This window comes from Lissotriton vulgaris, unplaced genomic scaffold (assembly GCF_964263255.1).
Source record: "Lissotriton vulgaris unplaced genomic scaffold, aLisVul1.2 SCAFFOLD_595, whole genome shotgun sequence".
Classification (NCBI taxonomy): domain Eukaryota; kingdom Metazoa; phylum Chordata; class Amphibia; order Caudata; family Salamandridae; genus Lissotriton; species Lissotriton vulgaris.
This window is the reverse complement of record NW_028241900.1, coordinates 756,359-776,968: the sequence shown is the minus strand read 5'-3', so window position 1 is coordinate 776,968 and position 20,610 is coordinate 756,359. Positions and strand designations below refer to the sequence as shown.

The window sequence follows — 20,610 nt, the reverse complement described above, 5'->3', positions numbered from 1 at the left end:
CTATCTATCTATCTATCTATCTATCTATCTATCTATCTATCTATCTATCTATCTATCTATCTATCTATCTATCTATCTATCTATCTATCTATCTATCTATCTATCTATCTATCTATCTATCTATCTATCTTTATATATGGATACCTGCGTACACATACATATAGATATGCCATGCATTCCTTTAGATTTGTTCCAACCTCTTACCATTTATTTGAGAATCCCTACTTTTCAAGTGACTGCAAATGAAGTCATTTCCGGCACTTTTTGGCTGGTGCAAGGTAACAAAAACACATGACAACTTTTAATAAAAATCATTGGTCTCTTTGTTAACGCGCACTGTCAAACATGGGGCTTTCACACGTCAGGTAAACATGATAACCAATACACAACAGAAGCAGATGTAGATTGCTTATCAATGCCGGGATAGAACAGTTGTGAATTGAGTAGAAGAAGGGCCCCTGAATTGATACTTATTATATACAGCCTGTAAGATAATGAAAAATGCAGGCTAGGAAAGGAGATGCAAATATCAATGTATTAGAAAAATACATAAAGAGGAGTGATTTGCTTTTATTCATTCAAGGCTAGAAAAAATCAACATACTATTGCAAGCATTCATACACCACCAAATAGAAATAAACAATTCTGACATTAAACGTAAAGGTGACGATGCATTTGTATCATCACCTTGAGAAGGGTCACCGAGGAATTGAGCCCAGGGCTTCTGCACTTAAACACCAGAAACACTCCACTAAACTAAGATGCCTGTTGGTGCCAACAATTCCCAAAGTTAATGCGTGTTCTAGGTGAGCAATGAACAGAATGCAGGGCTCTTTTCAAAGCGAGGTCTGTGAATCAACAGATACATCCACATGCCAATTACTTTAGTGTTTTTAAGAGAATTCACTTTCTTGGAACGAGTCTGCATGAAACCATCTTCAGGGCCTGGACAATTTCATGGCAAAACGGCACCTCTCAACATTGCAGCCAAGACAATATAACAACTGTTTCTGCCCGGTTTCGAACCGGGGACCTTTCGCGTGTGAGGCGAACGTGATAACCACTACACTACAGAAACAGATGTCTACAGTTGATTCTTCTGTGATGAAACTTCTCAAAACAGGCTATTCCAAGGGCCTCTGGTTTTAGATTTCTTTCATGCAACCTTCCCAGACAGCCCTAGCCGAACGCTTGTATATGCCATGCAAGTTCAGCATTTTTGCAAAATGCTTAAAGAGAAATGTTTCCTATTTGCTCAGGCAGGGCAAGGTTAAAAGCATGAGACTCTAGCAAATATTCATCCACTACTGCAAAGAGAAAATTGATATTGGCTTTGAAATGCATACTGCAATACTACTTTAAAAAAGCACCAATGAAAGGGCTCGTCCGGGATTTGAACCCGGGACCTCTCACACCCAAAGCGAGAATCATACCCCTAGACCAACGAGCCTTCGAAAGGCCCGCACCTCTGAAAAGCTAATACCAGCTCTAAGCACGCAATGAAGATCATGCTGGGGACTTTTTCATGCTTGGTCTGTGAATATACATGAAATTCAGTGTCAACTTACCCTTTCTCAAATGATATCACTATCATTTATAAGTGTCCCCTTTTATTTTGTCCCAGCATTGGACACGTCTTACAGAAAGTCAGCACTTATTTATCTATTTCTGCATTGGCTAGACCCTAAAGAGAAAGGATAAAAAGCTGTTCATAGCAACATAAGAAACACATGTTGCATTTTCTCTCAAATGCTTATTCCCTTTGTGCAAATCGGAATGCCAAGATGAATAACTGGGCCACAGATTCTGGCTAATTATCTTTCCCTTGAATGCAAGTAGCAATAAAAACGGCCTAATGCAGGACTAAAGCATTCCTTGCAAGCCTCTAACATCATAACAGAACTGAGCTGCTGGTAGCAAGCTAAGCAATACCTTCCCAAAATGAGAAGTACATGTGCTAATCCGCTCAATCAGCGCTCGATCAGGCTCGATCAGGCGAGATATAGAAAAGGTGGAAAGGGTCCAAATGGCTGTCCCTTCCTTTTTAGTGTGGGTCCTTCTGACTATCATAGGATTGCTTGTAAGAGTGGCCAGGGTCAGAGAAAAAACTTTCAACCCTTCTTAGTGTTCTATCCAGAAGCAGGCATTTTCTGGGCCTTTAATTTCAGGCTTTTCCCAGCAGTCTCTGTTCTGCCTATGTAAATTAACAAAAGCAGTGCTTATTCATCACTTACTCTAATGTCCTTACTGTCCAGAAAGCTCTGCCTAAGTATGCTTTTTTTCTTTTTCAGTGAAATTCTAAATGTTTTTTCCGCCCAGTCTATGGCAGTAGAATGCTGCTTATGATGCCACATTTTGTTGAATCACCAAGGTACAACTACAGAGGAATATATGAGTCTGAACGACATGGAACTCTTAGCTAACACATCACAATGTGTGATGCTTGCCAACCAAGCACTAGATTCTGGAGCGCTGATGATCAGAACATTCTGCTCCTGAAGGAAAGGAAAGACAGCTTGATGGAAAATAAAGTCTCAGTTTATAGTAACGCTCTCTCTCTCCCAATATCTATCTATCTATCTATCTATCTATCTATCTATCTATCTATCTATCTATCTATCTATCTATCTATCTATCTATCTATCTATCTATCTATCTATCTATCTATCTATCTATCTATCTATCTATCTATCTATCTATCTATCTATCTATCTATCTTTATATATGGATACCTGCGTACACATACATATAGATATGCCATGCATTCCTTTAGATTTGTTCCAACCTCTTACCATTTATTTGAGAATCCCTACTTTTCAAGTGACTGCAAATGAAGTCATTTCCGGCACTTTTTGGCCGGTGCAAGGTAACAAAAACACATGACAACTTTTAATAAAAATCATTGGTCTCTTTGTTAACGCGCACTGTCAAACATGGGGCTTTCACACGTCAGGTAAACATGATAACCAATACACAACAGAAGCAGATGTAGATTGCTTATCAATGCCGGGATAGAACAGTTGTGAATTGAGTAGAAGAAGGGCCCCTGAATTGATACTTATTATATACAGCCTGTAGGATAATGAAAAATGCAGGCTAGGAAAGGAGATGCAAATATCAATGTATTAGAAAAATACATAAAGAGGAGTGATTTGCTTTTGTTCATTCAAGGCTAGAAAAAATCAACATACTATTGCAAGCATTCATACACCACCAAATAGAAATAAACAATTCTGACATTAAACTTAAAGGTGACGATGCATTTGTATCATCACCTTGAGAAGGGTCACCGAGGAATTGAGCCCAGGGCTTCTGCACTTAAACACCAGAAACACTCCACTAAACTAAGATGCCTGTTGGTGCCAACAATTCCCAAAGTTAATGCGTGTTCTAGGTGAGCAATGAACAGAATGCAGGGCTCTTTTCAAAGCGAGGTCTGTGAATCAACAGATACATCCACATGCCAATTACTTTAGTGTTTTTAAGAGAATTCACTTTCTTGGAACGAGTCTGCATGAAACCATCTTCAGGGCCTGGACAATTTCATGGCAAAACGGCACCTCTCAACATTGCAGCCAAGACAATATAACAACTGTTTCTGCCCGGTTTCGAACCGGGGACCTTTCGCGTGTGAGGCGAACGTGATAACCACTACACTACAGAAACAGATGTCTACAGTTGATTCTTCTGTGATGAAACTTCTCAAAACAGGCTATTCCAAGGGCCTCTGGTTTTAGATTTCTTTCATGCAACCTTCCCAGACAGCCCTAGCCGAACGCTTGTATATGCCATGCAAGTTCAGCATTTTTGCAAAATGCTTAAAGAGAAATGTTTCCTATTTGCTCAGGCAGGGCAAGGTTAAAAGCATGAGACTCTAGCAAATATTCATCCACTACTGCAAAGAGAAAATTGATATTGGCTTTGAAATGCATACTGCAATACTACTTTAAAAAAGCACCAATGAAAGGGCTCGTCCGGGATTTGAACCCGGGACCTCTCGCACCCAAAGCGAGAATCATACCCCTAGACCAACGAGCCTTCGAAAGGCCCGCACCTCTGAAAAGCTAATACCAGCTCTAAGCACGCAATGAAGATCATGCTGGGGACTTTTTCATGCTTGGTCTGTGAATATACATGAAATTCAGTGTCAACTTACCCTTTCTCAAATGATATCACTATCATTTATGTGTCCCCTTTTATTTTGTCCCAGCATTGGACACGTCTTACAGAAAGTCAGCACTTATTTATCTATTTCTGCATTGGCTAGACCCTAAAGAGAAAGAATAAAACGCTGTTCATAGCAACATAAGAAACACATGTTGCATTTTCTCTCAAATGCTTATTCCCTTTGTGCAAATCGGAATGCCAAGGTGAATAACTGGGCCACAGATTCTGGCTAATTATCTTTCCCTTGAATGCAAGTAGCAATAAAAACGGCCTAATGCAGGACTAAAGCATTCCTTGCAAGCCTCTAACATCATAACATAACTGAGCTGCTGGTAGCAAGCTAAGCAATACCTTCCCAAAATGAGAAGTACATGTGCTAATCCGCTCAATCAGCGCTCGATCAGGCGAGATATAGAAAAGGTGGAAAGGGTCCAAATGGCTGTCCCTTCCTTTTTAGGGTGGGTCCTTCTGACTATCATAGGATTGCTTGTAAGAGTGGCCAGGGTCAGAGAAAAAACTTTCAACCCTTCTTAGTGTTCTATCCAGAAGCAGGCATTTTCTGGGCCTTTAATTTCAGGCTTTTCCCAGCAGTCTCTGTTCTGCCTATGTAAATTAACAAAAGCAGTGCTTATTCATCACTTACTCTAATGTCCTTACTGTCCAGAAAGCTCTGCCTAAGTATGCTTTTTTTCTTTTTCAGTGAAATTCTAAATGTTTTTTCTGCCCAGTCTATGGCAGTAGAATGCTGCTTATGATGCCACATTTTGTTGAATCACCAAGGTACAACTACAGAGGAATATATGAGTCTGAACGACATGGAACTCTTAGCTAACACATCACAATGTGTGATGCTTGCCAACCAAGCACTAGATTCTGGAGCGCTGATGATCAGAACATTCTGCTCCTGAAGGAAAGGAAAGACAGCTTGATGGAAAATAAAGTCTCAGTTTATAGTAACGCTCTCTCTCTCCCAATATCTATCTATCTATCTATCTATCTATCTATCTATCTATCTATCTATCTATCTATCTATCTATCTATCTATCTATCTATCTATCTATCTATCTATCTATCTATCTATCTATCTATCTATCTATCTATCTATCTATCTATCTATCTATCTATCTATCTATCTATCTATCTATCTATCTATCTATCTATCTATCTATCTATCTATCTATCTATCTATCTATCTATCTATCTTTATATATGGATACCTGCGTACACATACATATAGATATGCCATGCATTCCTTTAGATTTGTTCCAACCTCTTACCATTTATTTGAGAATCCCTACTTTTCAAGTGACTGCAAATGAAGTCATTTCCGGCACTTTTTGGCCGGTGCAAGGTAACAAAAACACATGACAACTTTTAATAAAAATCATTGGTCTCTTTGTTAACGCGCACTGTCAAACATGGGGCTTTCACACGTCAGGTAAACATGATAACCAATACACAACAGAAGCAGATGTAGATTGCTTATCAATGCCGGGATAGAACAGTTGTGAATTGAGTAGAAGAAGGGCCCCTGAATTGATACTTATTATATACAGCCTGTAAGATAATGAAAAATGCAGGCTAGGAAAGGAGATGCAAATATCAATGTATTAGAAAAATACATAAAGAGGAGTGATTTGCTTTTATTCATTCAAGTCTAGAAAAAATCAACATACTATTGCAAGCATTCATACACCACCAAATAGAAATAAACAATTCTGACATTAAACGTAAAGGTGACGATGCATTTGTATCATCACCTTGAGAAGGGTCACCGAGGAATTGAGCCCAGGGCTTCTGCACTTAAACACCAGAAACACTCCACTAAACTAAGATGCCTGTTGGTGCCAACAATTCCCAAAGTTAATGCGTGTTCTAGGTGAGCAATGAACAGAATGCAGGGCTCTTTTCAAAGCGAGGTCTGTGAATCAACAGATACATCCACATGCCAATTACTTTAGTGTTTTTAAGAGAATTCACTTTCTTGGAACGAGTCTGCATGAAACCATCTTCAGGGCCTGGACAATTTCATGGCAAAACGGCACCTCTCAACATTGCAGCCAAGACAATATAACAACTGTTTCTGCCCGGTTTCGAACCGGGGACCTTTCGCGTGTGAGGCGAACGTGATAACCACTACACTACAGAAACAGATGTCTACAGTTGATTCTTCTGTGATGAAACTTCTCAAAACAGGCTATTCCAAGGGCCTCTGGTTTTAGATTTCTTTCATGCAACCTTCCCAGACAGCCCTAGCTGAACGCTTGTATATGCCATGCAAGTTCAGCATTTTTGCAAAATGCTTAAAGAGAAATGTTTCCTATTTGCTCAGGCAGGGCAAGGTTAAAAGCATGAGACTCTAGCAAATATTCATCCACTACTGCAAAGAGAAAATTGATATTGGCTTTGAAATGCATACTGCAATACTACTTTAAAAAAGCACCAATGAAAGGGCTCGTCCGGGATTTGAACCCGGGACCTCTCGCACCCAAAGCGAGAATCATACCCCTAGACCAACGAGCCTTCGAAAGGCCCGCACCTCTGAAAAGCTAATACCAGCTCTAAGCACGCAATGAAGATCATGCTGGGGACTTTTTCATGCTTGGTCTGTGAATATACATGAAATTCAGTGTCAACTTACCCTTTCTCAAATGATAACACTATCATTTATAAGTGTCCCCTTTTATTTTGTCCCAGCATTGGACACGTCTTACAGAAAGTCAGCACTTATTTATCTATTTCTGCATTGGCTAGACCCTAAAGAGAAAGAATAAAAAGCTGTTCATAGCAACATAAGAAACACATGTTGCATTTTCTCTCAAATGCTTATTCCCTTTGTGCAAATCGGAATGCCAAGGTGAATAACTGGGCCACAGATTCTGGCTAATTATCTTTCCCTTGAATGCAAGTAGCAATAAAAACGGCCTAATGCAGGACTAAAGCATTCCTTGCAAGCCTCTAACATCATAACATAACTGAGCTGCTGGTAGCAAGCTAAGCAATACCTTCCCAAAATGAGAAGTACATGTGCTAATCCGCTCAATCAGCGCTCGATCAGGCGAGATATAGAAAAGGTGGAAAGGGTCCAAATGGCTGTCCCTTCCTTTTTAGGGTGGGTCCTTCTGACTATCATAGGATTGCTTGTAAGAGTGGCCAGGGTCAGAGAAAAAACTTTCAACCCTTCTTAGTGTTCTATCCAGAAGCAGGCATTTTCTGGGCCTTTAATTTCAGGCTTTTCCCAGCAGTCTCTGTTCTGCCTATGTAAATTAACAAAAGCAGTGCTTATTCATCACTTACTCTAATGTCCTTACTGTCCAGAAAGCTCTGCCTAAGTATGCTTTTTTTCTTTTTCAGTGAAATTCTAAATGTTTTTTCTGCCCAGTCTATGGCAGTAGAATGCTGCTTATGATGCCACATTTTGTTGAATCACCAAGGTACAACTACAGAGGAATATATGAGTCTGAACGACATGGAACTCTTAGCTAACACATCACAATGTGTGATGCTTGCCAACCAAGCACTAGATTCTGGAGCGCTGATGATCAGAACATTCTGCTCCTGAAGGAAAGGAAAGACAGCTTGATGGAAAATAAAGTCTCAGTTTATAGTAACGCTCTCTCTCTCCCAATATCTATCTATCTATCTATCTATCTATCTATCTATCTATCTATCTATCTATCTATCTATCTATCTATCTATCTATCTATCTATCTATCTATCTATCTATCTATCTATCTATCTATCTATCTATCTATCTATCTATCTATCTATCTAACTATCTATCTATCTATCTATCTTTATATATGGATACCTGCGTACACATACATATAGATATGCCATGCATTCCTTTAGATTTGTTCCAACCTCTTACCATTTATTTGAGAATCCCTACTTTTCAAGTGACTGCAAATGAAGTCATTTCCGGCACTTTTTGGCCGGTGCAAGGTAACAAAAACACATGACAACTTTTAATAAAAATCATTGGTCTCTTTGTTAACGCGCACTGTCAAACATGGGGCTTTCACACGTCAGGTAAACATGATAACCAATACACAACAGAAGCAGATGTAGATTGCTTATCAATGCCGGGATAGAACAGTTGTGAATTGAGTAGAAGAAGGGCCCCTGAATTGATACTTATTATATACAGCCTGTAAGATAATGAAAAATGCAGGCTAGGAAAGGAGATGCAAATATCAATGTATTAGAAAAATACATAAAGAGGAGTGATTTGCTTTTATTCATTCAAGTCTAGAAAAAATCAACATACTATTGCAAGCATTCATACACCACCAAATAGAAATAAACAATTCTGACATTAAACGTAAAGGTGACGATGCATTTGTATCATCACCTTGAGAAGGGTCACCGAGGAATTGAGCCCAGGGCTTCTGCACTTAAACACCAGAAACACTCCACTAAACTAAGATGCCTGTTGGTGCCAACAATTCCCAAAGTTAATGCGTGTTCTAGGTGAGCAATGAACAGAATGCAGGGCTCTTTTCAAAGCGAGGTCTGTGAATCAACAGATACATCCACATGCCAATTACTTTAGTGTTTTTAAGAGAATTCACTTTCTTGGAACGAGTCTGCATGAAACCATCTTCAGGGCCTGGACAATTTCATGGCAAAACGGCACCTCTCAACATTGCAGCCAAGACAATATAACAACTGTTTCTGCCCGGTTTCGAACCGGGGACCTTTCGCGTGTGAGGCGAACGTGATAACCACTACACTACAGAAACAGATGTCTACAGTTGATTCTTCTGTGATGAAACTTCTCAAAACAGGCTATTCCAAGGGCCTCTGGTTTTAGATTTCTTTCATGCAACCTTCCCAGACAGCCCTAGCTGAACGCTTGTATATGCCATGCAAGTTCAGCATTTTTGCAAAATGCTTAAAGAGAAATGTTTCCTATTTGCTCAGGCAGGGCAAGGTTAAAAGCATGAGACTCTAGCAAATATTCATCCACTACTGCAAAGAGAAAATTGATATTGGCTTTGAAATGCATACTGCAATACTACTTTAAAAAAGCACCAATGAAAGGGCTCGTCCGGGATTTGAACCCGGGACCTCTCGCACCCAAAGCGAGAATCATACCCCTAGACCAACGAGCCTTCGAAAGGCCCGCACCTCTGAAAAGCTAATACCAGCTCTAAGCACGCAATGAAGATCATGCTGGGGACTTTTTCATGCTTGGTCTGTGAATATACATGAAATTCAGTGTCAACTTACCCTTTCTCAAATGATATCACTATCATTTATAAGTGTCCCCTTTTATTTTGTCCCAGCATTGGACACGTCTTACAGAAAGTCAGCACTTATTTATCTATTTCTGCATTGGCTAGACCCTAAAGAGAAAGAATAAAAAGCTGTTCATAGCAACATAAGAAACACATGTTGCATTTTCTCTCAAATGCTTATTCCCTTTGTGCAAATCGGAATGCCAAGGTGAATAACTGGGCCACAGATTCTGGCTAATTATCTTTCCCTTGAATGCAAGTAGCAATAAAAACGGCCTAATGCAGGACTAAAGCATTCCTTGCAAGCCTCTAACATCATAACATAACTGAGCTGCTGGTAGCAAGCTAAGCAATACCTTCCCAAAATGAGAAGTACATGTGCTAATCCGCTCAATCAGCGCTCGATCAGGCTCGATCAGGCGAGATATAGAAAAGGTGGAAAGGGTCCAAATGGCTGTCCCTTCCTTTTTAGGGTGGGTCCTTCTGACTATCATAGGATTGCTTGTAAGAGTGGCCAGGGTCAGAGAAAAAACTTTCAACCCTTCTTAGTGTTCTATCCAGAAGCAGGCATTTTCTGGGCCTTTAATTTCAGGCTTTTCCCAGCAGTCTCTGTTCTGCCTATGTAAATTAACAAAAGCAGTGCTTATTCATCACTTACTCTAATGTCCTTACTGTCCAGAAAGCTCTGCCTAAGTATGCTTTTTTTCTTTTTCAGTGAAATTCTAAATGTTTTTTCTGCCCAGTCTATGGCAGTAGAATGCTGCTTATGATGCCACATTTTGTTGAATCACCAAGGTACAACTACAGAGGAATATATGAGTCTGAACGACATGGAACTCTTAGCTAACACATCACAATGTGTGATGCTTGCCAACCAAGCACTAGATTCTGGAGCGCTGATGATCAGAACATTCTGCTCCTGAAGGAAAGGAAAGACAGCTTGATGGAAAATAAAGTCTCAGTTTATAGTAACGCTCTCTCTCTCCCAATATCTATCTATCTATCTATCTATCTATCTATCTATCTATCTATCTATCTATCTATCTATCTATCTATCTATCTATCTATCTATCTATCTATCTATCTATCTATCTATCTATCTATCTATCTATCTATCTATCTATCTATCTATCTATCTATCTATCTTTATATATGGATACCTGCGTACACATACATATAGATATGCCATGCATTCCTTTAGATTTGTTCCAACCTCTTACCATTTATTTGAGAATCCCTACTTTTCAAGTGACTGCAAATGAAGTCATTTCCGGCACTTTTTGGCTGGTGCAAGGTAACAAAAACACATGACAACTTTTAATAAAAATCATTGGTCTCTTTGTTAACGCGCACTGTCAAACATGGGGCTTTCACACGTCAGGTAAACATGATAACCAATACACAACAGAAGCAGATGTAGATTGCTTATCAATGCCGGGATAGAACAGTTGTGAATTGAGTAGAAGAAGGGCCCCTGAATTGATACTTATTATATACAGCCTGTAAGATAATGAAAAATGCAGGCTAGGAAAGGAGATGCAAATATCAATGTATTAGAAAAATACATAAAGAGGAGTGATTTGCTTTTATTCATTCAAGGCTAGAAAAAATCAACATACTATTGCAAGCATTCATACACCACCAAATAGAAATAAACAATTCTGACATTAAACGTAAAGGTGACGATGCATTTGTATCATCACCTTGAGAAGGGTCACCGAGGAATTGAGCCCAGGGCTTCTGCACTTAAACACCAGAAACACTCCACTAAACTAAGATGCCTGTTGGTGCCAACAATTCCCAAAGTTAATGCGTGTTCTAGGTGAGCAATGAACAGAATGCAGGGCTCTTTTCAAAGCGAGGTCTGTGAATCAACAGATACATCCACATGCCAATTACTTTAGTGTTTTTAAGAGAATTCACTTTCTTGGAACGAGTCTGCATGAAACCATCTTCAGGGCCTGGACAATTTCATGGCAAAACGGCACCTCTCAACATTGCAGCCAAGACAATATAACAACTGTTTCTGCCCGGTTTCGAACCGGGGACCTTTCGCGTGTGAGGCGAACGTGATAACCACTACACTACAGAAACAGATGTCTACAGTTGATTCTTCTGTGATGAAACTTCTCAAAACAGGCTATTCCAAGGGCCTCTGGTTTTAGATTTCTTTCATGCAACCTTCCCAGACAGCCCTAGCCGAACGCTTGTATATGCCATGCAAGTTCAGCATTTTTGCAAAATGCTTAAAGAGAAATGTTTCCTATTTGCTCAGGCAGGGCAAGGTTAAAAGCATGAGACTCTAGCAAATATTCATCCACTACTGCAAAGAGAAAATTGATATTGGCTTTGAAATGCATACTGCAATACTACTTTAAAAAAGCACCAATGAAAGGGCTCGTCCGGGATTTGAACCCGGGACCTCTCACACCCAAAGCGAGAATCATACCCCTAGACCAACGAGCCTTCGAAAGGCCCGCACCTCTGAAAAGCTAATACCAGCTCTAAGCACGCAATGAAGATCATGCTGGGGACTTTTTCATGCTTGGTCTGTGAATATACATGAAATTCAGTGTCAACTTACCCTTTCTCAAATGATATCACTATCATTTATAAGTGTCCCCTTTTATTTTGTCCCAGCATTGGACACGTCTTACAGAAAGTCAGCACTTATTTATCTATTTCTGCATTGGCTAGACCCTAAAGAGAAAGGATAAAAAGCTGTTCATAGCAACATAAGAAACACATGTTGCATTTTCTCTCAAATGCTTATTCCCTTTGTGCAAATCGGAATGCCAAGATGAATAACTGGGCCACAGATTCTGGCTAATTATCTTTCCCTTGAATGCAAGTAGCAATAAAAACGGCCTAATGCAGGACTAAAGCATTCCTTGCAAGCCTCTAACATCATAACATAACTGAGCTGCTGGTAGCAAGCTAAGCAATACCTTCCCAAAATGAGAAGTACATGTGCTAATCCGCTCAATCAGCGCTCGATCAGGCTCGATCAGGCGAGATATAGAAAAGGTGGAAAGGGTCCAAATGGCTGTCCCTTCCTTTTTAGTGTGGGTCCTTCTGACTATCATAGGATTGCTTGTAAGAGTGGCCAGGGTCAGAGAAAAAACTTTCAACCCTTCTTAGTGTTCTATCCAGAAGCAGGCATTTTCTGGGCCTTTAATTTCAGGCTTTTCCCAGCAGTCTCTGTTCTGCCTATGTAAATTAACAAAAGCAGTGCTTATTCATCACTTACTCTAATGTCCTTACTGTCCAGAAAGCTCTGCCTAAGTATGCTTTTTTTCTTTTTCAGTGAAATTCTAAATGTTTTTTCCGCCCAGTCTATGGCAGTAGAATGCTGCTTATGATGCCACATTTTGTTGAATCACCAAGGTACAACTACAGAGGAATATATGAGTCTGAACGACATGGAACTCTTAGCTAACACATCACAATGTGTGATGCTTGCCAACCAAGCACTAGATTCTGGAGCGCTGATGATCAGAACATTCTGCTCCTGAAGGAAAGGAAAGACAGCTTGATGGAAAATAAAGTCTCAGTTTATAGTAACGCTCTCTCTCTCCCAATATCTATCTATCTATCTATCTATCTATCTATCTATCTATCTATCTATCTATCTATCTATCTATCTATCTATCTATCTATCTATCTATCTATCTATCTATCTATCTATCTATCTATCTATCTATCTATCTATCTATCTATCTTTATATATGGATACCTGCGTACACATACATATAGATATGCCATGCATTCCTTTAGATTTGTTCCAACCTCTTACCATTTATTTGAGAATCCCTACTTTTCAAGTGACTGCAAATGAAGTCATTTCCGGCACTTTTTGGCCGGTGCAAGGTAACAAAAACACATGACAACTTTTAATAAAAATCATTGGTCTCTTTGTTAACGCGCACTGTCAAACATGGGGTTTTCACACGTCAGGTAAACATGATAACCAATACACAACAGAAGCAGATGTAGATTGCTTATCAATGCCGGGATAGAACAGTTGTGAATTGAGTAGAAGAAGGGCCCCTGAATTGATACTTATTATATACAGCCTGTAAGATAATGAAAAATGCAGGCTAGGAAAGGAGATGCAAATATCAATGTATTAGAAAAATACATAAAGAGGAGTGATTTGCTTTTATTCATTCAAGTCTAGAAAAAATCAACATACTATTGCAAGCATTCATACACCACCAAATAGAAATAAACAATTCTGACATTAAACGTAAAGGTGACGATGCATTTGTATCATCACCTTGAGAAGGGTCACCGAGGAATTGAGCCCAGGGCTTCTGCACTTAAACACCAGAAACACTCCACTAAACTAAGATGCCTGTTGGTGCCAACAATTCCCAAAGTTAATGCGTGTTCTAGGTGAGCAATGAACAGAATGCAGGGCTCTTTTCAAAGCGAGGTCTGTGAATCAACAGATACATCCACATGCCAATTACTTTAGTGTTTTTAAGAGAATTCACTTTCTTGGAACGAGTATGCATGAAACCATCTTCAGGGCCTGGACAATTTCATGGCAAAACGGCACCTCTCAACATTGCAGCCAAGACAATATAACAACTGTTTCTGCCCGGTTTCGAACCGGGGACCTTTCGCGTGTGAGGCGAACGTGATAACCACTACACTACAGAAACAGATGTCTACAGTTGATTCTTCTGTGATGAAACTTCTCAAAACAGGCTATTCCAAGGGCCTCTGGTTTTAGATTTCTTTCATGCAACCTTCCCAGACAGCCCTAGCTGAACGCTTGTATATGCCATGCAAGTTCAGCATTTTTGCAAAATGCTTAAAGAGAAATGTTTCCTATTTGCTCAGGCAGGGCAAGGTTAAAAGCATGAGACTCTAGCAAATATTCATCCACTACTGCAAAGAGAAAATTGATATTGGCTTTGAAATGCATACTGCAATACTACTTTAAAAAAGCACCAATGAAAGGGCTCGTCCGGGATTTGAACCCGGGACCTCTCGCACCCAAAGCGAGAATCATACCCCTAGACCAACGAGCCTTCGAAAGGCCCGCACCTCTGAAAAGCTAATACCAGCTCTAAGCACGCAATGAAGATCATGCTGGGGACTTTTTCATGCTTGGTCTGTGAATATACATGAAATTCAGTGTCAACTTACCCTTTCTCAAATGATATCACTATCATTTATAAGTGTCCCCTTTTATTTTGTCCCAGCATTGGACACGTCTTACAGAAAGTCAGCACTTATTTATCTATTTCTGCATTGGCTAGACCCTAAAGAGAAAGAATAAAAAGCTGTTCATAGCAACATAAGAAACACATGTTGCATTTTCTCTCAAATGCTTATTCCCTTTGTGCAAATCGGAATGCCAAGGTGAATAACTGGGCCACAGATTCTGGCTAATTATCTTTCCCTTGAATGCAAGTAGCAATAAAAACGGCCTAATGCAGGACTAAAGCATTCCTTGCAAGCCTCTAACATCATAACATAACTGAGCTGCTGGTAGCAAGCTAAGCAATACCTTCCCAAAATGAGAAGTACATGTGCTAATCCGCTCAATCAGCGCTCGATCAGGTGAGATATAGAAAAGGTGGAAAGGGTCCAAATGGCTGTCCCTTCCTTTTTAGGGTGGGTCCTTCTGACTATCATAGGATTGCTTGTAAGAGTGGCCAGGGTCAGAGAAAAAACTTTCAACCCTTCTTAGTGTTCTATCCAGAAGCAGGCATTTTCTGGGCCTTTAATTTCAGGCTTTTCCCAGCAGTCTCTGTTCTGCCTATGTAAATTAACAAAAGCAGTGCTTATTCATCACTTACTCTAATGTCCTTACTGTCCAGAAAGCTCTGCCTAAGTATGCTTTTTTTCTTTTTCAGTGAAATTCTAAATGTTTTTTCTGCCCAGTCTATGGCAGTAGAATGCTGCTTATGATGCCACATTTTGTTGAATCACCAAGGTACAACTACAGAGGAATATATGAGTCTGAACGACATGGAACTCTTAGCTAACACATCACAATGTGTGATGCTTGCCAACCAAGCACTAGATTCTGGAGCGCTGATGATCAGAACATTCTGCTCCTGAAGGAAAGGAAAGACAGCTTGATGGAAAATAAAGTCTCAGTTTATAGTAACGCTCTCTCTCTCCCAATATCTATCTATCTATCTATCTATCTATCTATCTATCTATCTATCTATCTATCTATCTATCTATCTATCTATCTATCTATCTATCTATCTATCTATCTATCTATCTATCTATCTATCTATCTATCTATCTATCTATCTATCTATCTATCTATCTATCTATCTATCTATCTTTATATATGGATACCTGCGTACACATACATATAGATATGCCATGCATTCCTTTAGATTTGTTCCAACCTCTTACCATTTATTTGAGAATCCCTACTTTTCAAGTGACTGCAAATGAAGTCATTTCCGGCACTTTTTGGCCGGTGCAAGGTAACAAAAACACATGACAACTTTTAATAAAAATCATTGGTCTCTTTGTTAACGCGCACTGTCAAACATGGGGCTTTCACACGTCAGGTAAACATGATAACCAATACACAACAGAAGCAGATGTAGATTGCTTATCAATGCCGGGATAGAACAGTTGTGAATTGAGTAGAAGAAGGGCCCCTGAATTGATACTTATTATATACAGCCTGTAAGATAATGAAAAATGCAGGCTAGGAAAGGAGATGCAAATATCAATGTATTAGAAAAATACATAAAGAGGAGTGATTTGCTTTTATTCATTCAAGTCTAGAAAAAATCAACATACTATTGCAAGCATTCATACACCACCAAATAGAAATAAACAATTCTGACATTAAACGTAAAGGTGACGATGCATTTGTATCATCACCTTGAGAAGGGTCACCGAGGAATTGAGCCCAGGGCTTCTGCACTTAAACACCAGAAACACTCCACTAAACTAAGATGCCTGTTGGTGCCAACAATTCCCAAAGTTAATGCGTGTTCTAGGTGAGCAATGAACAGAATGCAGGGCTCTTTTCAAAGCGAGGTCTGTGAATCAACAGATACATCCACATGCCAATTACTTTAGTGTTTTTAAGAGAATTCACTTTCTTGGAACGAGTCTGCATGAAACCATCTTCAGGGCCTGGACAATTTCATGGCAAAACGGCACCTCTCAATATTGCAGCCAAGACAATATAACAACTGTTTCTGCCCGGTTTCGAACCGGGGACCTTTCGCGTGTGAGGCGAACGTGATAACCACTACACTACAGAAACAGATGTCTACAGTTGATTCTTCTGTGATGAAACTTCTCAAAACAGGCTATTCCAAGGGCCTCTGGTTTTAGATTTCTTTCATGCAACCTTCCCAGACAGCCCTAGCTGAACGCTTGTATATGCCATGCAAGTTCAGCATTTTTGCAAAATGCTTAAAGAGAAATGTTTCCTATTTGCTCAGGCAGGGCAAGGTTAAAAGCATGAGACTCTAGCAAATATTCATCCACTACTGCAAAGAGAAAATTGATATTGGCTTTGAAATGCATACTGCAATACTACTTTAAAAAAGCACCAATGAAAGGGCTCGTCCGGGATTTGAACCCGGGACCTCTCGCACCCAAAGCGAGAATCATACCCCTAGACCAACGAGCCTTCCAAAGGCCCGCACCTCTGAAAAGCTAATACCAGCTCTAAGCACGCAATGAAGATCATGCTGGGGACTTTTTCATGCTTGGTCTGTGAATATACATGAAATTCAGTGTCAACTTACCCTTTCTCAAATGATATCACTATCATTTATAAGTGTCCCCTTTTATTTTGTCCCAGCATTGGACACGTCTTACAGAAAGTCAGCACTTATTTATCTATTTCTGCATTGGCTAGACCCTAAAGAGAAAGAATAAAAAGCTGTTCATAGCAACATAAGAAACACATGTTGCATTTTCTCTCAAATGCTTATTCCCTTTGTGCAAATCGGAATGCCAAGGTGAATAACTGGGCCACAGATTCTGGCTAATTATCTTTCCCTTGAATGCAAGTAGCAATAAAAACGGCCTAATGCAGGACTAAAGCATTCCTTGCAAGCCTCTAACATCATAACATAACTGAGCTGCTGGTAGCAAGCTAAGCAATACCTTCCCAAAATGAGAAGTACATGTGCTAATCCGCTCAATCAGCGCTCGATCAGGTGAGATATAGAAAAGGTGGAAAGGGTCCAAATGGCTGTCCCTTCCTTTTTAGGGTGGGTCCTTCTGACTATCATAGGATTGCTTGTAAGAGTGGCCAGGGTCAGAGAAAAAACTTTCAACCCTTCTTAGTGTTCTATCCAGAAGCAGGCATTTTCTGGGCCTTTAATTTCAGGCTTTTCCCAGCAGTCTCTGTTCTGCCTATGTAAATTAACAAAAGCAGTGCTTATTCATCACTTACTCTAATGTCCTTACTGTCCAGAAAGCTCTGCCTAAGTATGCTTTTTTTCTTTTTCAGTGAAATTCTAAATGTTTTTTCTGCCCAGTCTATGGCAGTAGAATGCTGCTTATGATGCCACATTTTGTTGAATCACCAAGGTACAACTACAGAGGAATATATGAGTCTGAACGACATGGAACTCTTAGCTAACACATCACAATGTGTGATGCTTGCCAACCAAGCACTAGATTCTGGAGCGCTGATGATCAGAACATTCTGCTCCTGAAGGAAAGGAAAGACAGCTTGATGGAAAATAAAGTCTCAGTTTATAGTAACGCTCTCTCTCTCCCAATATCTATCTATCTATCTATCTATCTATCTATCTATCTATCTATCTATCTATCTATCTATCTATCTATCTATCTATCTATCTATCTATCTATCTATCTATCTATCTATCTATCTATCTATCTATCTATCTATCTATCTATCTATCTATCTATCTATCTATCTTTATATATGGATACCTGCGTACACATACATATAGATATGCCATGCATTCCTTTAGATTTGTTCCAACCTCTTACCATTTATTTGAGAATCCCTACTTTTCAAGTGACTGCAAATGAAGTCATTTCCGGCACTTTTTGGCCGGTGCAAGGTAACAAAAACACATGACAACTTTTAATAAAAATCATTGGTCTCTTTGTTAACGCGCACTGTCAAACATGGGGCTTTCACACGTCAGGTAAACATGATAACCAATACACAACAGAAGCAGATGTAGATTGCTTATCAATGCCGGGATAGAACAGTTGTGAATTGAGTAGAAGAAGGGCCCCTGAATTGATACTTATTATATACAGCCTGTAAGATAATGAAAAATGCAGGCTAGGAAAGGAGATGCAAATATCAATGTATTAGAAAAATACATAAAGAGGAGTGATTTGCTTTTATTCATTCAAGTCTAGAAAAAATCAACATACTATTGCAAGCATTCATACACCACCAAATAGAAATAAACAATTCTGACATTAAACGTAAAGGTGACGATGCATTTGTATCATCACCTTGAGAAGGGTCACCGAGGAATTGAGCCCAGGGCTTCTGCACTTAAACACCAGAAACACTCCACTAAACTAAGATGCCTGTTGGTGCCAACAATTCCCAAAGTTAATGCGTGTTCTAGGTGAGCAATGAACAGAATGCAGGGCTCTTTTCAAAGCGAGGTCTGTGAATCAACAGATACATCCACATGCCAATTACTTTAGTGTTTTTAAGAGAATTCACTTTCTTGGAACGAGTCTGCATGAAACCATCTTCAGGGCCTGGACAATTTCATGGCAAAACGGCACCTCTCAATATTGCAGCCAAGACAATATAACAACTGTTTCTGCCCGGTTTCGAACCGGGGACCTTTCGCGTGTGAGGCGAACGTGATAACCACTACACTACAGAAACAGATGTCTACAGTTGATTCTTCTGTGATGAAACTTCTCAAAACAGGCTATTCCAAGGGCCTCTGGTTTTAGATTTCTTTCATGCAACCTTCCCAGACAGCCCTAGCTGAACGCTTGTATATGCCATGCAAGTTCAGCATTTTTGCAAAATGCTTAAAGAGAAATGTTTCCTATTTGCTCAGGCAGGGCAAGGTTAAAAGCATGAGACTCTAGCAAATATTCATCCACTACTGCAAAGAGAAAATTGATATTGGCTTTGAAATGCATACTGCAATACTACTTTAAAAAAGCACCAATGAAAGGGCTCGTCCGGGATTTGAACCCGGGACCTCTCGCACCCAAAGCGAGAATCATACCCCTAGACCAACGAGCCTTCGAAAGGCCCGCACCTCTGAAAAGCTAATACCAGCTCTAAGCACGCAATGAAGATCATGCTGGGGACTTTTTCATGCTTGGTCTGTGAATATACATGAAATTCAGTGTCAACTTACCCTTTCTCAAATGATATCACTATCATTTATAAGTGTCCCCTTTTATTTTGTCCCAGCATTGGACACGTCTTACAGAAAGTCAGCACTTATTTATCTATTTCTGCATTGGCTAGACCCTAAAGAGAAAGAATAAAAAGCTGTTCATAGCAACATAAGAAACACATGTTGCATTTTCTCTCAAATGCTTATTCCCTTTGTGCAAATCGGAATGCCAAGGTGAATAACTGGGCCACAGATTCTGGCTAATTATCTTTCCCTTGAATGCAAGTAGCAATAAAAACGGCCTAATGCAGGACTAAAGCATTCCTTGCAAGCCTCTAACATCATAACATAACTGAGCTGCTGGTAGCAAGCTAAGCAATACCTTCCCAAAATGAGAAGTACATGTGCTAATCCGCTCAATCAGCGCTCGATCAGGCTCGATCAGGCGAGATATAGAAAAGGTGGAAAGGGTCCAAATGGCTGTCCCTTCCTTTTTAGGGTGGGTCCTTCTGACTATCATAGGATTGCTTGTAAGAGTGGCCAGGGTCAGAGAAAAAACTTTCAACCCTTCTTAGTGTTCTATCCAGAAGCAGGCATTTTCTGTGCCTTTAATTTCAGGCTTTTCCCAGCAGTCTCTGTTCTGCCTATGTAAATTAACAAAAGCAGTGCTTATTCATCACTTACTCTAATGTCCTTACTGTCCAGAAAGCTCTGCCTAAGTATGCTTTTTTTCTTTTTCAGTGAAATTCTAAATGTTTTTTCTGCCCAGTCTATGGCAGTAGAATGCTGCTTATGATGCCACATTTTGTTGAATCACCAAGGTACAACTACAGAGGAATATATGAGTCTGAACGACATGGAACTCTTAGCTAACACAT

General features: G+C 39.7%; 14 non-coding genes across 14 annotated transcripts; all 14 read right to left on the bottom strand.

Annotated features, from left to right (window-relative positions):
* Positions 1-1,005: 1,005 nt before the first annotated feature.
* TRNAV-CAC (transfer RNA valine (anticodon CAC)) lies at positions 1,006-1,078 on the bottom strand. Its single transcript has one exon. It is a non-coding gene; the product is annotated as a tRNA-Val (tRNA).
* A 2,515-nt stretch (positions 1,079-3,593) lies between these two features.
* Positions 3,594-3,666, bottom strand: TRNAV-CAC (transfer RNA valine (anticodon CAC)). Its single transcript has one exon. It is a non-coding gene; the product is annotated as a tRNA-Val (tRNA).
* A 300-nt stretch (positions 3,667-3,966) lies between these two features.
* Positions 3,967-4,038, bottom strand: TRNAP-UGG (transfer RNA proline (anticodon UGG)). Its single transcript has one exon. It is a non-coding gene; the product is annotated as a tRNA-Pro (tRNA).
* Positions 4,039-6,245: 2,207 nt separating this feature from the next.
* Positions 6,246-6,318, bottom strand: TRNAV-CAC (transfer RNA valine (anticodon CAC)). The gene has a single exon. It is a non-coding gene; the product is annotated as a tRNA-Val (tRNA).
* A 300-nt stretch (positions 6,319-6,618) lies between these two features.
* On the bottom strand, positions 6,619-6,690 carry TRNAP-UGG (transfer RNA proline (anticodon UGG)). Its single transcript has one exon. It is a non-coding gene; the product is annotated as a tRNA-Pro (tRNA).
* A 2,149-nt stretch (positions 6,691-8,839) lies between these two features.
* TRNAV-CAC (transfer RNA valine (anticodon CAC)) lies at positions 8,840-8,912 on the bottom strand. Its single transcript has one exon. It is a non-coding gene; the product is annotated as a tRNA-Val (tRNA).
* A 300-nt stretch (positions 8,913-9,212) lies between these two features.
* On the bottom strand, positions 9,213-9,284 carry TRNAP-UGG (transfer RNA proline (anticodon UGG)). Its single transcript has one exon. It is a non-coding gene; the product is annotated as a tRNA-Pro (tRNA).
* A 2,147-nt stretch (positions 9,285-11,431) lies between these two features.
* Positions 11,432-11,504, bottom strand: TRNAV-CAC (transfer RNA valine (anticodon CAC)). The gene has a single exon. It is a non-coding gene; the product is annotated as a tRNA-Val (tRNA).
* Positions 11,505-14,007: 2,503 nt separating this feature from the next.
* Positions 14,008-14,080, bottom strand: TRNAV-CAC (transfer RNA valine (anticodon CAC)). Its single transcript has one exon. It is a non-coding gene; the product is annotated as a tRNA-Val (tRNA).
* A 300-nt stretch (positions 14,081-14,380) lies between these two features.
* On the bottom strand, positions 14,381-14,452 carry TRNAP-UGG (transfer RNA proline (anticodon UGG)). The gene has a single exon. It is a non-coding gene; the product is annotated as a tRNA-Pro (tRNA).
* A 2,149-nt stretch (positions 14,453-16,601) lies between these two features.
* On the bottom strand, positions 16,602-16,674 carry TRNAV-CAC (transfer RNA valine (anticodon CAC)). The gene has a single exon. It is a non-coding gene; the product is annotated as a tRNA-Val (tRNA).
* Positions 16,675-16,974: 300 nt separating this feature from the next.
* TRNAP-UGG (transfer RNA proline (anticodon UGG)) lies at positions 16,975-17,046 on the bottom strand. The gene has a single exon. It is a non-coding gene; the product is annotated as a tRNA-Pro (tRNA).
* Positions 17,047-19,187: 2,141 nt separating this feature from the next.
* Positions 19,188-19,260, bottom strand: TRNAV-CAC (transfer RNA valine (anticodon CAC)). The gene has a single exon. It is a non-coding gene; the product is annotated as a tRNA-Val (tRNA).
* Positions 19,261-19,560: 300 nt separating this feature from the next.
* TRNAP-UGG (transfer RNA proline (anticodon UGG)) lies at positions 19,561-19,632 on the bottom strand. Its single transcript has one exon. It is a non-coding gene; the product is annotated as a tRNA-Pro (tRNA).
* Between the last annotated feature and the right edge of the window lie 978 nt (positions 19,633-20,610).